Genomic DNA, 14,192 nt, shown 5'->3' on the forward strand with positions numbered 1-14,192 from the left:
CAACACTTTAATCTGTGTGGAGTAGACTGATGTCCACGACGGACGTTTTTCGCGTTACCATAAGCGGTCAATATGACCAATAGAAAGTTGTCATCAACGTCCGGCGGGAGGTTGAACACTCGAACAATGGTACAGTCTGTTTCAGCATCTGTGAGTGACACAAATACTAACGGAATTACCATGATGCTTGAACGGGACTTGAAAACCATATCGTGAAAACAATCTTTCATCGTCAAGGGGATCGATGAATTTCACGTTAAACACATACTCGTCTGCGTCAAAACAAGCGGTGTGAACCTCATCAGAGTTCACATGAATTGTGTTGAAAAGCCAATCATGGATTTCTAGAGACCCGGACGGCACATGTCGCATTGTTTTCTCGGAAGTGAAGCTCACAGTACCTTTACGTGGAACACACGTGGAAATCATGGTAGCCATAGCGGAGCGGCCGACGCCGCTGCAAGTAGACGAAACACAGACAAGACAGTAAGGCGGAGCGGAGGCGCTACGACTCACACGGCAGAGAAAACAACACTAACGAGGAAAACTTGGCTCAAGCTGCGCTGCGGCAAGTGAAATGATGTACTTCAACACCAAAATCTGGGATCTAATTGCAATACAAATTGTTTCTGTTAGCTAAAAGGCACGCAAACAAATTAAATAACATAAATCATCTCAACATGAAATACATTTTTAAAAGAACCGCATTTCCGTCGTGTATCCGTGTTTCAACACACGAGTGAACTCAAAACTGATGAGAAGAAATACGAGAATGGAAAATCGTACTATTATATTACTTAAACGACGACCGCAGTGTTCAAAGGATGTGAAAATAATTGAAAACAAATCCTGCACGCCATTCCACGGGCGCTTTCCATTTGCGGACAATGTTCATTGGTAGTAACAAGTCAATAAGCATGTCATCTCGTGTCAAAGCCCACTACTGGGGTCGTCTCCTGCCCGGTACACCCCAACTGTGAGGCGGGCTTATGAAGACACTGCGCAAGTAATTTGCGAAGAGTTGTTGACAGCAAGGAGTGAGCTCAAGGTAGCTATATTATCTTGGAGATATTCTCAATAGTCAATAACCATCTTCTCGACATGACAGAGTAAGTAGTAAATAGACATGCCTTTAAACCGTGTGAGAGCGTGAGTCTTCGCAGTCGGGATGTAAGTATCCTCTGGACATAGGAGGAGCCGGAGGTCAACCGTGTGAGCCGGAGCACGAATGAAACAGGCGAGGATCTCTCCGTCCATACGTCAAACGCTGAAGCACTTGTTAAACTGTATTCGTCAGTGTCCGGGAGGTGGCACTGTGGGCAGAGGGGAGAATCTATTAGCCCAATAGCGTGCAAACTGAGTCGCGTCAAGTACTTCCGGTTGACCACAAAGTACTACGTTGGTCGTACATGTGTAGGGAGGAAGGACAGCTGGACTGCTCTGTATACCGCAAGCCACAGTGTGGCAGAGCTTTTACTCCCATTCACAATGCGAAATATGGAGCTCAGCGGCAAACGATAGATGTCTCTCTCCTTCAGAACTCAAGTGGTGGGCATATCGGAGTGCATATAACTATAGTCGAGTAAGAATGCCGACATGTGGAAAGGAGAGGGAAAGATGTGCACAATTCGTGACAGGTGAAGGGGTGGACATCGACGTCAGTTTCTCCAACAGAAGAATGTTGACAAGCCATCAGTTTCGCCATTGTTTGCAAATATATGGCTGCAGTCCGCGTTCATAAGTTTATAAGTCTCAGTCCACCTTCACGTCGAGGATGGTTGAGGGTGTCGTAGCAGACTGCACTAAGGTAATATCCAAATGGTGCCTTAGTCTGTGTGCCGTCGCTGTCGGTAGTGGGAGAACCGGAGGGAGGGGAGCCCTCCTGGAGTCTCCTTCCAAAATGCCACCAACTTGGCTACATCCATATCGTTTCTCGCCGCCAGTCCATATCGCTTGATACATTCAAGCACGCAGCATACCTCATCACTTGATCGGACTAGCAGTAGAAGCTCATCAGCATGCGCTCCGCAGTGGAAGGTGTGGACCCTCAATGAATTTCCCGAAAGTGTGCGTTTCAGACTGCCTATGAGCGGTTCCAGCGCGATCGCGTGAAAAATTATGTAGAACCGAAAGCCGAATCGGCAAGGCACCTAACGTACGTCCATTTACCGATACATGGGATGATGTTCCACGTAACAGGTGCAAAAATACGTCGAGAAAGTAAGATGGATAGCCCATGCGGGCTAGAACTGACATAAGACACTTGTGGTCCACACTGTCGAAAGCGTGATAGAAGTCAACTGACATCAAAACAGCTCGAAGGCGGCAGGATGTGTCGAGAGCTATCAAATCCCGGCATTTGCCCGTGGCCGTTTGCATATTGGTGTCTCCTCTTTCTGCCGTTTGCTCCATTGAAAGGATTAGGGCTAGTGGCTTCTTTATTACTGCCACAACCCGCGTAAAGGCCTTATAGCCCGAATTTGTAATCGGGCGGTTTTCTCAATCGGCCGACTTCTTGAAGGCTTGTGTGTAGGGCGAATAGCCCATTGACGATGGCAGGTGGCACGCATAAACAGGGGGACATCAGCTCTCGATACATGGTTATCCAACGTGGCATCATCAAGGTGCGGAGCTGTCATCGTCATCGACGGCTATCAAGCGCGATATGGTGCATCGATGGGATTACGATGCTCGCACTGTCTTGACTCCGCGTGGGCACTGTTTCCCTTCCCATTTCTCGCCAAGTAAGAGACAATATTTTGGCATTAATTGGGCGGCTTGCCATCTGTCGGTCTAGTGACGGCGAGTTCGTGAAACATCGTGTAGTAAAACTCCAAAGTGTGACGTGCCACGCAGCGAAATCCTTTGTAATATTGTATTATCAACCGCCGGAACGCTTCCCAGTCTGTACCACGCCAACGTTGAATGTTATCTTGGAACATGTGTTTCGCAGTCCGCGAAGGAGGCTGCGATAATCTGATGGCACTTTGGGTCCTATAGGTATGCCACATTCATCTTCCACATACCACGGCTGCGCCATACGCGTTTTTCTTGGAGGGTGAGTTTGCATATGAAGGCAATATGGTTTGAGAAGCCAAGAGGCCACTGTTCGGCGTCCAACACTCCTGGCGCAAGATCATGTGAGACACAGACGCCACAAAGATGACTGGCTGAGTGACTAGTAGATATGTGTGTTCGGGATGTTCACCTTGCATTTTCTCCCAAGTAACGATGAGATTCAGGTCTCCCAGCCAATATCCGAAATTATTGCAAAGTCGGGAAGTGCGCGACCTGATCTTTAGGAGGTGCACAGTTAAAATCGCCGCCCAAGATTTAGTTATTGTAGTGACCAAGAAAGAGGGGGATGATTTCCTCTGAGTAGACCTGCGACATCTCGTGACGCTTGTCGGTTCCCGATGCAACATATACGTTAATAATACGTGTACCTAGCCTCTTGATCGCCAGCCTCCGGCTGAAGGGATGCAAGTCACATCTTCGATGGCAGTACCGTTGAACCGTGTTTTATTTTCAAAGAATATTTTTAAATTTATTTTATTTACTAGCAATTCATCAAGAACATTAACACATTTAATCACACTATGTGAGCGTGGAAGTAGTTGCCAGGGAGTAATTGATGAAATCAAAATCAAATTGCTTTTAACAAATGGGAATTTTATTCCTAAAAGCCTTTTTTTTAAGAAACAGATTTAAAATTATAAGCAGATAGCACCCTCTAAATATCAAGTTACAATTTATTCAGAGGTAGAAAAAAACTAATTTTTGGTGTTGAGCTTTCGGCTGAGAACCTTGCCGCTCCCTTTTGACACGACCGTTGTCACGACCACTGACAACAATCTCTGAAAGACTACACTGGTGCAAATCTGCAACACACCAGATTACCTTAAAGTAAAAGTTTTAACAACTCATACAAGCACACAAACTATGCACCCCGTCGGAGGGATGGAAATGGTACAAAACACTAAAATTAAAAGATTAACTTGCCACCGAAAGTGCAACTTGATTTTAACTTCTAAGAAAAGTCTTACGGTGGAAGGGTGGCAACTTTATATACTAAAATGACCATTTAAATAAAAGACCATGAAATGCAATCTTATATAAAATTGTACAAGGTTGGCCAAACGAGTTAACATGCTCTACAATACACATATACCGCCTCTCAAGATGATAGGCAAAAAAAAAAAAAAAAAAAAAACATATTTCAGGAATTAGGCCGTTACACTCCAATCAATAAATTCGTTAACACACCGAATCCGACAAACATGTCAGAGGCAGCTATTAACGTACGGCAGATTGATAGGGGGATTGCCGAACAACCCGAACCGCAGGTTACTCTAACCCGCCCCTACACCACAAGGGAAAAACGGACCACCCAACTCATAAATAACAACCTTCCCGCGGGTGGGCAAACGGAGAAGCATGGTTGGACGACCCCAAAACAAAGCGGCTGGTGACCTCACCAAGAAAACAAGTTGAGTTTAACAAGTGAATGAAACAACATATCACCAATCATTTAACTTCCAATTGTTATAACCAGAAATAACACAATAACCTCTTCAGTCTGGTTTATTAAATCAGAAATCACTTTTTAACAATTATGTTAGCCAAGCGTCTACCCAGGCTCATACTCAGAAGTAATGCAGAATTAAAGTTTGGTTATAACAATGTCCGAATGTGCATGGTGGGGTGCACGTTCCGTAATTATTCCCAAGTCCAGTGAAGTTCAGTCTCTCCAAGTGAAGCCGCAAGATTTTCCGCCGAGCAGCCAGGTAACCTCGAGTAGTGCGGCGAGTCATCCACAAGCAGCTGGAACACGGCGTACTGCACTTCCCGACGAGAACTGCCGTTTGCGGCGGCGGCCGGGTTTATATAACGCTTGCTAGTTAATGGAGCCGTCGGCTGGGGTCGCTGTTTTCCAGGGAAAACCAATCGCAATGTTTCCTGGCGTAGCCAATTGCTGTGTGCTGAGAAAAGCGCGCGCGCGAAGGCGGCCAGCGATGGTAGCCGCAAGCCGCCCGGAGAAGTGCGGCCAGCGATGTATTTCTCGGCCACGTAAGGGAGCGTGCGTGTGAAGACGGCCAGCGATGGAAGCAGCGGGCCGCCCAGAGGAGTGCGGCCAGCGATGTATTTGGCGGCCGCGTACTGGAGCGCGTTGTTCGGAGTTTGTTATAGGTGGTGTATACCACACCAATAAACTGCGATTTCAGCAGAAGACCTGGCGCAGCACCCCCAAATCGCTCTCCCGAACCGTCCGCTGCACCTGGTTCACACAACGCGCAGCGGCGTGCTCTTCAAAACAGCAATTTTTACCACGGCTCAACCGTCACGCACTGGTATCGCCGTACCGCTGCCAGACTGATCACCCTGTGTCATATATGTCGCATAACCATAAAAGTTGGGGAGGGATGTGAGACGCACTTCTTGCAGTAAGGCAAAGTCAACATCCGACGCACGGAGCGTCTATCGCACCAGATAGATTTTCAACGCCGTTCCAATCGTATTGAAGTTAATTGTTGCGATACGATAAGTCTGTCATCGAATTGCTGGTACCAAGGTATTCATTAGGTCAGAAATGTCTAATGTGCGTCAACCTGAGTGGCTTCACCGTCTTCCCCGACACTGTTGAACGAGGACCAGGAGCACATTCCACCGTCTCCTCAGGGCACGAGATGGGAGCCCGCACTTCGGCACGTGGAGGGCAGCGCCCGCCTCGCGTATCAATGTCTGGTTGCTCAGCTGTAGGTACCAACGAAACTTCTTCAGTTCCATTCTGAGTTCCCACCCTGCAACCGGCAGCGGTTGCCTCCGCGGTAGCATCCTCTTGTATGGTGGAGTCCTCGTCCCCTGGCGGCTGGTCCTCAACTTGTTCTGAAGTTCCTCTGCGATTGCGCTTACGGCGCTTTGGTGGTCGTTTCTTTCTGTCGTTTCTTTCTGTGGTGTCCTTCTGTGTCAGATGACGGCAGTGACTCACGAGGCTCCGGCAAAAAGGCCTCAATCGGAACGATCAACGAGTCTACCAACATTTTACGAGGTGCATTCAAGTTCTAAGGCCACCGATTTTTTTTTCTCCGGACTGGAAAGAGGTAGAAACATGTGCATTGTTTTAAAACGAGGCCGCGTTCATTGTCAATACGTCCCAGAGATGGCAGCACCGTACGGCAGATGGAATTTTACTGCCAGCGGCGAGAATGAGAACTGTTTTTAATACTTAAAATTGCGACGTTTTCCTTACTTGAACAGCGTGCAATCATTCGATTTCTTCATTTGCGTGGTGTGAAACCAATTGAAATTCATCGACAGTTGAAGGAGACATGTGGTGATGGAGTTATGGACGTGTCGAAAGTGCGTTCGTGGGTGCGACAGTTTAATGAAGGCAGACCATCGTGTGACTACAAACCGAAACAACCTCGGGCTCGCACAAGCCGGTCCGACGACATGATCGAGAAAGTGGAGAGAATTGTTTTGGGGGATAGCCGAATCACTGTTGAACAGATCGCCTCCAGAGTTGACATTTCTGTGGGTTTTGTGCACACAATCCTGCATGATGACCTGAAAATGCGAAAAGTGTCATCCAGGTGGGTGCCACGAATGCTGACGGACGACCACATGGCTGCGCGTGTGGTATGTTGCCAAGCAATGTTGACGCGCAACGACAGCAGGAATGGGACTTTCTTTTCGTTGGTTGTGACAATGCATGAGACGTGGATGCCATTTTTCAATCCAGAAACAAAGCGCCAGTCAGCTCAATGGAAGCACACAGATTCACCGCTACCAAAAAAATTTCAGGTAACCGCCAGTGCTGAAAAAATGATGGTGTCCATGTTCTTTGGACAGTGAGGGCGTAATCCTTACCCATTGCGTTCCAAAGGGCACTACGGTAACAGGTGCATCCTACGAAAATGTTTTGAAGAACACATTCCTTCCTGCACTGCAACAAAAACGTCGGGGAAGGGCTGCGCGTGTGCTGTTTCGCCACGACAACGCACCCGCACATCGAGCTAATATTACGCAACATTTTCTTCGTGATAACAACTTTGAAGTGATTCCTCATGCTCCCTACTCACCTGACCTGGCTCCTAGTGACTTTTGGCTTTTTCCAACAATGAAAGACACTCTCCGTTGATCCACATTCACCAGCCGTGCTGCTATTGCCTCAGCGATTTTCCAGTGGTCAAAACAGACTCCTAAAGAAGCCTTCGCCGCTGCCATGGAATCATGGCGTCAGGGTTGTGAAAAATGTGTACGTCTGCAGGGCGATTACGTAGAGAAGTAACGCCAGTTTCATGGATTTCGGGTGAGTAGTTAATTAGAAAAAAAATCGGAGGCCTTAGAACTTGAATGCACCTCGTATTGTCATGGACATCGTCATCTGGTCGGTGGGGGCGGCGCTGTCTGAGTGGAGTCCGTGACACGTAGGACGGGCGTTCCATCTGCTCACAGCATCAAAGAACGCGGCGCTGGGTCGGATGCCGTGGTGAAGTGGCAGCAGTCGTGAGTGGCAACGTAAGTCATGGGAAGCACTGTCGGCTGCGACGGCTGTGCCATGTCCGCAGGCGGTAGTCGCGTGACGCTGGATGGATTCTTATCAGAGGTGTCCCACCTTCCCGCCTCTGGAATAGGTCCTTGGTTGTCCGTCGTAAATGATGATGGCACGGCAGCTGCCCACATAGATGTCAGGGGTTATGTCTTTCAGTTCTGAACTGTGAGACTCCGTTCCGGACAAAGATGTGTTCGGAATTGTGTCCATCTTCCAGCGACATGACTGTATACCGTGCCGTGGGAACGAATAGCCAACTTGGTCTCTTCTGCTGGGATTTCAAATGGAAGTTCAAATATCCTGATTGTGCAGAGCCCCAGACCTGCATGACCTCCTTCCACAGTAGCCACATTGCCTTCAGCGTGACAGAAGCGGAGGCCCTGTTTTGTTTCCCGAAAGATCCGTTCACATGTGGCATCATCGATTATCTTTACTTAGACTGTACTGCTCACAATACATAAACGTGTGCCGATGATGTGGACCGCTTGGATTATCACCTCGCCTCCTAAAAATTGTTCTACTTCGAGTGCTTTTGATCGAGCAAATTTGTTTTGGAACGTAAATTTCCGAGTTGATTTCCTGTTTTGGTTCGCCATGCTGGTCTATGTGCTACAGCCAGCGTGCACGAAACGGCCGAGTATTGAGCAAACAAATACGAGCGCTCACTCTGCGATGAGGACTAAAACAGCACGTCCGCACTGCTGCCCTGCTATAGGCAAACTAGCGAGTGAGCTACCCATTGCATGACTCACGACCCGTCCTCACAGTTTCTATACCAGAACACGCTCTGAAGCAGAGTGAAAATTTCATTCGGAAAACATCCTCCAGGCTGTGACTAAGTCATGTCTCCGCAACATCGTTTCTTCCAGGAGTAGCAGCAAGGTCCTCAAGAGAACTTCTGTGAAGTTAGGAAGGTTGGAGACGACGTACTGGCGGAAGTAAAGCTGTGAAGACAGCCCGCCAGTCGTCCTTCCGTAGCTCAGTCGGCAGATGTCTTGGCCCCTCTAGGCAAAGATCTCGAGCTCGAGTCTCGGTCCGGCACGCAGTTTTAACCTGCCATGAAGCTTCAACCAATATGTTGTTGACCATGTACTTCTGAAAAAGTATTTACTGAAGGCGAACATTTATTTCGGCGATAACTGCGAAGCGAAAAACGTCAGCTGTGAAAGCGAGTTCTCATATACCGTACTCTACAGAAAGCACACAAGTTGCGAGTACAACTGTCTCTCACAACGTGCACGTATGGAAAATTTCGAACTGCCCTAAGTAATACCCATGTGCTCATTACAATTACGCAATCTGATTATTAATAACATCTGCTCGTTCTTGTCTAGGGGTGAAAAGTTGATACATTAAATGAAATAGTCGTAAATAATGGTTAGACACATGGTACACCTTTTAACGCAAATATTATTAAGATTATCTATTCATTCAGAATATTGTCTGTTTAAATATCTTTGCATACTGGACAAATGAGAGATACAGGGTCCTTTGCTTCCAGAAGTAAAGGGCGGCCAAGCTAGCAGATAACAATCGAGTCGAGTCGCAGCCTTGGACAATACTAGTTGTGGAGTCTGTAATGTCACTTGCTAGATGTTTCCAAAGAGGTGCTGCAGCAGAGATGCTGTTAGAGGAGTGAGATGTGACTGCCACTTCGTTTAAATCGTCAGAAAGGGAAGTCTGTGGTGTGTCTTGTGGAAGAGAGGACGCGAACATTTTTATTTGTTTTCCTGTTGCAACAGTTTTGTTACTAAGATTGGATTTTGAGTTAATATAAAGAAAGTAAATTACAGTGCCAGCATAGTAAGTTTTGAAACAGTTCAAGTCACCGAATCAAAATATGACTTATTGTCATTAAGCGACACGGTCAACAGGTGGAAACTTCTACGACGGCTGTATTCGAGACGACCATCGCTGCAGGAAGAGAACTAAAATTTCCCACGGAGAAGGGAAAATAAGTAAGAACATTTGCTATTAAATTTGCTATAAAGTTTATTTCAGATATGTTTGATGGTGTCTGTTCGGCAGCAGGCTCTAAAAGCATTTCGTTACCTTCCAGTTATGACTTGACAGTTAAAAGTCATAAAACATTCCCAATTCAAATACTCTAATTCATTATCCAGTCATAAAAAGAAGAAATAGAATACAATACAAGTCATGGAGAGAGGGTATTGAATCGTGGTGGAATTAGCAGCAAGGACAGCATATGTGCCGCAAAGAAATTCCGGTTTGAGACTTTACATGGTACTTAACCTAAGGATGAAGCATGATCTTTAACTTGACTGGATAAAGAGACAGCATTTCAGAAAACGGTAACTTATGAGTGTATTAGCGGTAAGCAGGAGTTCCGTAATTGCTGCAGTGCAAAGATTATATTTTGTGCACTAACATTTACGTGTTGGCAGATAGGAAGTACTGCCGACCACATGTTCGGTATTCTGATTAGCTCTCCTCCATTTGGATTAGTTAAATAATACTGTGTTAGAAATTGAAGAAATATTTTGTGGTAGCAGGCATTATCGAGTATAACAATGCATAGAGAGAGACTGCTGATTTTCCATACTAGTTGGAGTTCGCTTTGTGTCCTTAAAAAGTTTAGAAGTACTTCCTTTTGTCATTAACAGACATTCCACAAAGCATATCACCACTGTTCAAAGAAACATTTTCGGTAAAATTTGCATTGTCACATCTTACACTTTTGCATGAATAATTAATAATTTCGAAAAGAGAATCAATAACTAATTTGCTAAAACAATAGCTTAAAAGAAATAATAATAAGAAGGCAAACTGCAACATAGTGATGTATTACACATCATCATTTGCATTGCAAACAGAGCAGTCAACTTATCTGTTGCAAGGTAAGAATTTGCTGTCAGGCCAAAAGAAATATTTTTGGACAGAATGTGAGGAACAGTTTTCAGTTAGTGAAATTTCATGTAAATTCAACAGATGCGTTTTATGATGGGACACATTAAAATTATATAACACTTAATCATTCTGAACATTCTTGTGAATCATTCTTTTACGCAACTAATGGACAACTAGTTAAATGCATTTCAGATTAATTGTAATCATGCTGCGAACGATTAATTTGCCTAAAAAGTTCATATTCAAAACAAGGATAACTACACGGATTCTAGATCTGAATCTGTGATCGGAATTTAGAAGTCTGACAGTTATCAGATTGTTAGTGAGAAATACAGTTACACAGTTTTGACTATACAACTCCCACTTTATAGGTCATGATTGTAGGTGTGCCGGCCGGAGTGGCCGAGTGGTTCTAGGCGCTGCAGTCTGGAACCGCACGGCCGCTACGGTCGCAGGTTCGAATCCTGCCTCGGGCATGGATGTGTGTGATGTCCTTAGGTTAGTTAGGTTTCAGTCCCATAGTGCTCAGAGCCATTTGAACCGTTTTTGTGATAGTTGTCTGTCTCTCATTCACAGAAACAATTTTAAAAACCAGTTCTTTCAGTCTGGATAGGAACTATGATTTGAACACAAAAATAATTTTGGCGACACGATAACATTTGCTTTAGACTTCCTTTACTTATTGCAATCGAAGTTCTTAAAATTACTCCACAATTCTCGACAGGTCGTACTGTGCCGGAATCAGTCTCTCAGTTCTCTTGGAACAAAGTTGCACTTCAAGCCTTAAGAAAGTTTGGCTTTAGCGAATATTCATATTTAATGTTAGTTTAATTAACATTTACTGCCACTACACAAGATATCACCGTTCATTCAAATATATTGATTGGGTATCTTTGATGTGACGTCATAAGCGCGTGACTGCGTGCAAGATCGCTTTCTAAGTTTTCATATATTTTTAGGTTTCAGATACATATTTTAACGGTTTTTGTGATAATATTTACTATATAAGTGACTTATTAGTGGTTTCTTCATTCACCTCCGCCTTTCATGTGTTGTGACCTGATATTTGTGAGTGTTTCGTATCGAGCAACTTAACCTCTTACCTGTGTTTACATTCCGCGCTTTCCAGTTGCAGCTGTAGCGGCGCATCGAAAGCTAAGTACTAATTAATTGTTTGTGTATAGTGGTTTATTTAGGAACTTTAGTAGTCTTCAACCGGTGTTCTTGGTGTTTTCTGGTGAAATAATTTCAGAAGAAATTTTTGGGAACTGTTTTCAGTTTCTTTACTGTGGCATTAGACGTTTGATTTTCTTTCTGTGTTAGTCTTTTGTTATATTCTCATTTGCTGTTGATTAATACTGTTAATAATAGTAGTTACTTCCCCTGTAGACAAAGTTTGTGATTATTGTAGTCAGTTTTTTAACATCTTCTTATTGTACTAGCGGAACTTAGATAAAGTAGTTTTCTTGTTTCAATAATTGTAAAATTTTACCATGAGTGAGAAGTGTGGGCTTTGCCATACGTTCGTGAGTAGGGAATTGCGGTGTGAGACTTGTTCGAAGTATTTTCACTGGGGGGAATGCAGTGGAGAAGCCAGTGGGCATTCTGGTGAGATCCTCTCCTGGAACTGCAGGTTATGTAGCAAGAGTAAGTTGATAGAGGAGCAGGAGCGTAAGATCTGTGCCCTTCAGGTGCAGTTGAAAAGCGCACAGTAGGAGCTAGATAGGATGAGGAGGGAGAAGGGCGTTGGGGAATGGGAGCTGGCTGTTGGCAAGAGATCTGCTAAGAGAAGGAGATTTTACTATTGGTGTTTGCAATAGATATGACCAACTGTCAGAGTCTAGTGGAGAGGAATCTCTAGTAGCTGTAGATGTAGGAAGTATGCAGCAGACCTCAGCAGTTACGGTGGCTAGGACAATTGCAAAGTCTAAGAGAAAGAAGAAGGTTCTGCTGTTAGGTAGTTCTCATGGTAGAGGTGTAGACCAGCAGTTGCAGGAAGTGTTGGGGAGCGACTACTAGGTCACCAGCATTGTGAAGCCTAATGCAGGATTGGCTCAGGTGACTGTTAACATAGGGGGGTTATGCAGGGATTTTACTAAAGAGGATCAGGTAGTGATTGTGGGTGGGGAGTATGACATAGATGGTGACCTGGAAAAAGATAGCCACTCAGACTGGCAACACTGATTCAGCGTCACGATCGGCCTCATCTTAATACAGCCGTCATGAGACTTGGGGGTGCGCTGATGACAGAAGGCATGAGTCACATTTCAGTGGTGTCGGTGGAGTCTATCAGCAGGACGGGTTTCACTAGACATGGCCTGCACCTCAACAGGTATGGAAAGGGGAGGTTGGCAAAGCTTATAGGTGACAGCATAGGTGGGGGTGGTGGGATCACTCATGGGAAAATTCCTGTACTAGTGGGTGTTAGAGCTGCACCTTTTTGAGATTGAAGTCAGCTGATAGGTATTCCTGCTTAAGGGAAGTCTCTCTAACAAAGAAACCACTTTCGACAAAGCTTAGGTATCCGAGTAATGAGGGAATTAGTATATTTCATCAAAATATACAACGTATTAGAGATAAAGTTTGTGACCTGCTTACAGATGTTGACTCTGAAATTATTGGTATATCTGAACACTTCCTAAATAAGGAGATAATTCAGAGGCTTCCTTTACCAGGATACAGGTTGGCTGGCAGCATTTCTAGGAGCTCTTTGCGGTGTGGGGGAGTAGCCATGTATGTGAAAAACGGTATCCCATTTGAGTCAATCGATGTTTCAAAGTACTGCACTGAAAAGGTGTTTGAATGTTGTGCAGGTGTGGTTAAATTTAGTGGAGTTAAACTTCTAACTGTTGTTATTTATAGATCCCCAGAGTTCGATTTCACAACATTTTTGCTTTAGCTAGAGGAGGTTCTTGGTTCACATTATAGGAAATACAAAAAGTTAGTTATATGTGGTGACTTCAATATTAATTGTATAAGTGATTGTGCAAGGAAAATGATGCTGGTAGACCTCCTTAATTCATATAATCTTATGCAAAACGTATTCTTTCCAACGAGACTCCAAGGGAACAGTAGAACAACCACAGACAACATTTTTGTTCATTCCTCGTTACTAGAAGGGCATTCTGTTAGCAAAAAAGTGAATGGCTTTTCTGATCATGATGCTCAGGTTTTAACTCTAAAAGATTTTTGTGCTGTAACACATGTTAAATATAGTTATCAACTTTTTAGGAAAGCTGATCCAGTTGCTGTAGAGACGTTTGTAAACCTTATCAAGGAACAAGAGTGGCAAGATGTTTATAGTGCTGATACAGTAGACGATAAATATAATGCTTTCCTCAAGACTTTTCTCGTGCTCTTTGGAAGTTGATTTCCGTTAGAACGTTCAAAACAGGGTACTAGCACAAACAGGCAGCCTGGGTGGGTGACTAGAGGGATAAGACTATCCTGTAGAACAAAGTGGCAATTACATCAAAACGTTCAGTCAAAGTCTAAATCCAGCAGCCCATTACAAACAGTACTGTAAGGTGCTTAAAAAGTTATTAGAAAGGCAAAAAGTATGTGGTATGCAGATAGAATAGCTAAATCTCAGGATAAAATTAAAACCATATGGTCAGTCGTAAAGGAAGTGAGTGGCTGGTCTGCAGAGACAGGTCGAGGATATAGAATCAGTGCGTAGTAGGAATGTCCGTGTTACTTAAGTCGCATATGTATACAGTATTTAATAATCACTTTCTGAATATAGCAGGTGAACTAAATAGAAACCTAG

Source organism: Schistocerca cancellata, chromosome 3 (genome assembly GCF_023864275.1).
Source record: "Schistocerca cancellata isolate TAMUIC-IGC-003103 chromosome 3, iqSchCanc2.1, whole genome shotgun sequence".
NCBI lineage: Eukaryota > Metazoa > Arthropoda > Insecta > Orthoptera > Acrididae > Schistocerca > Schistocerca cancellata.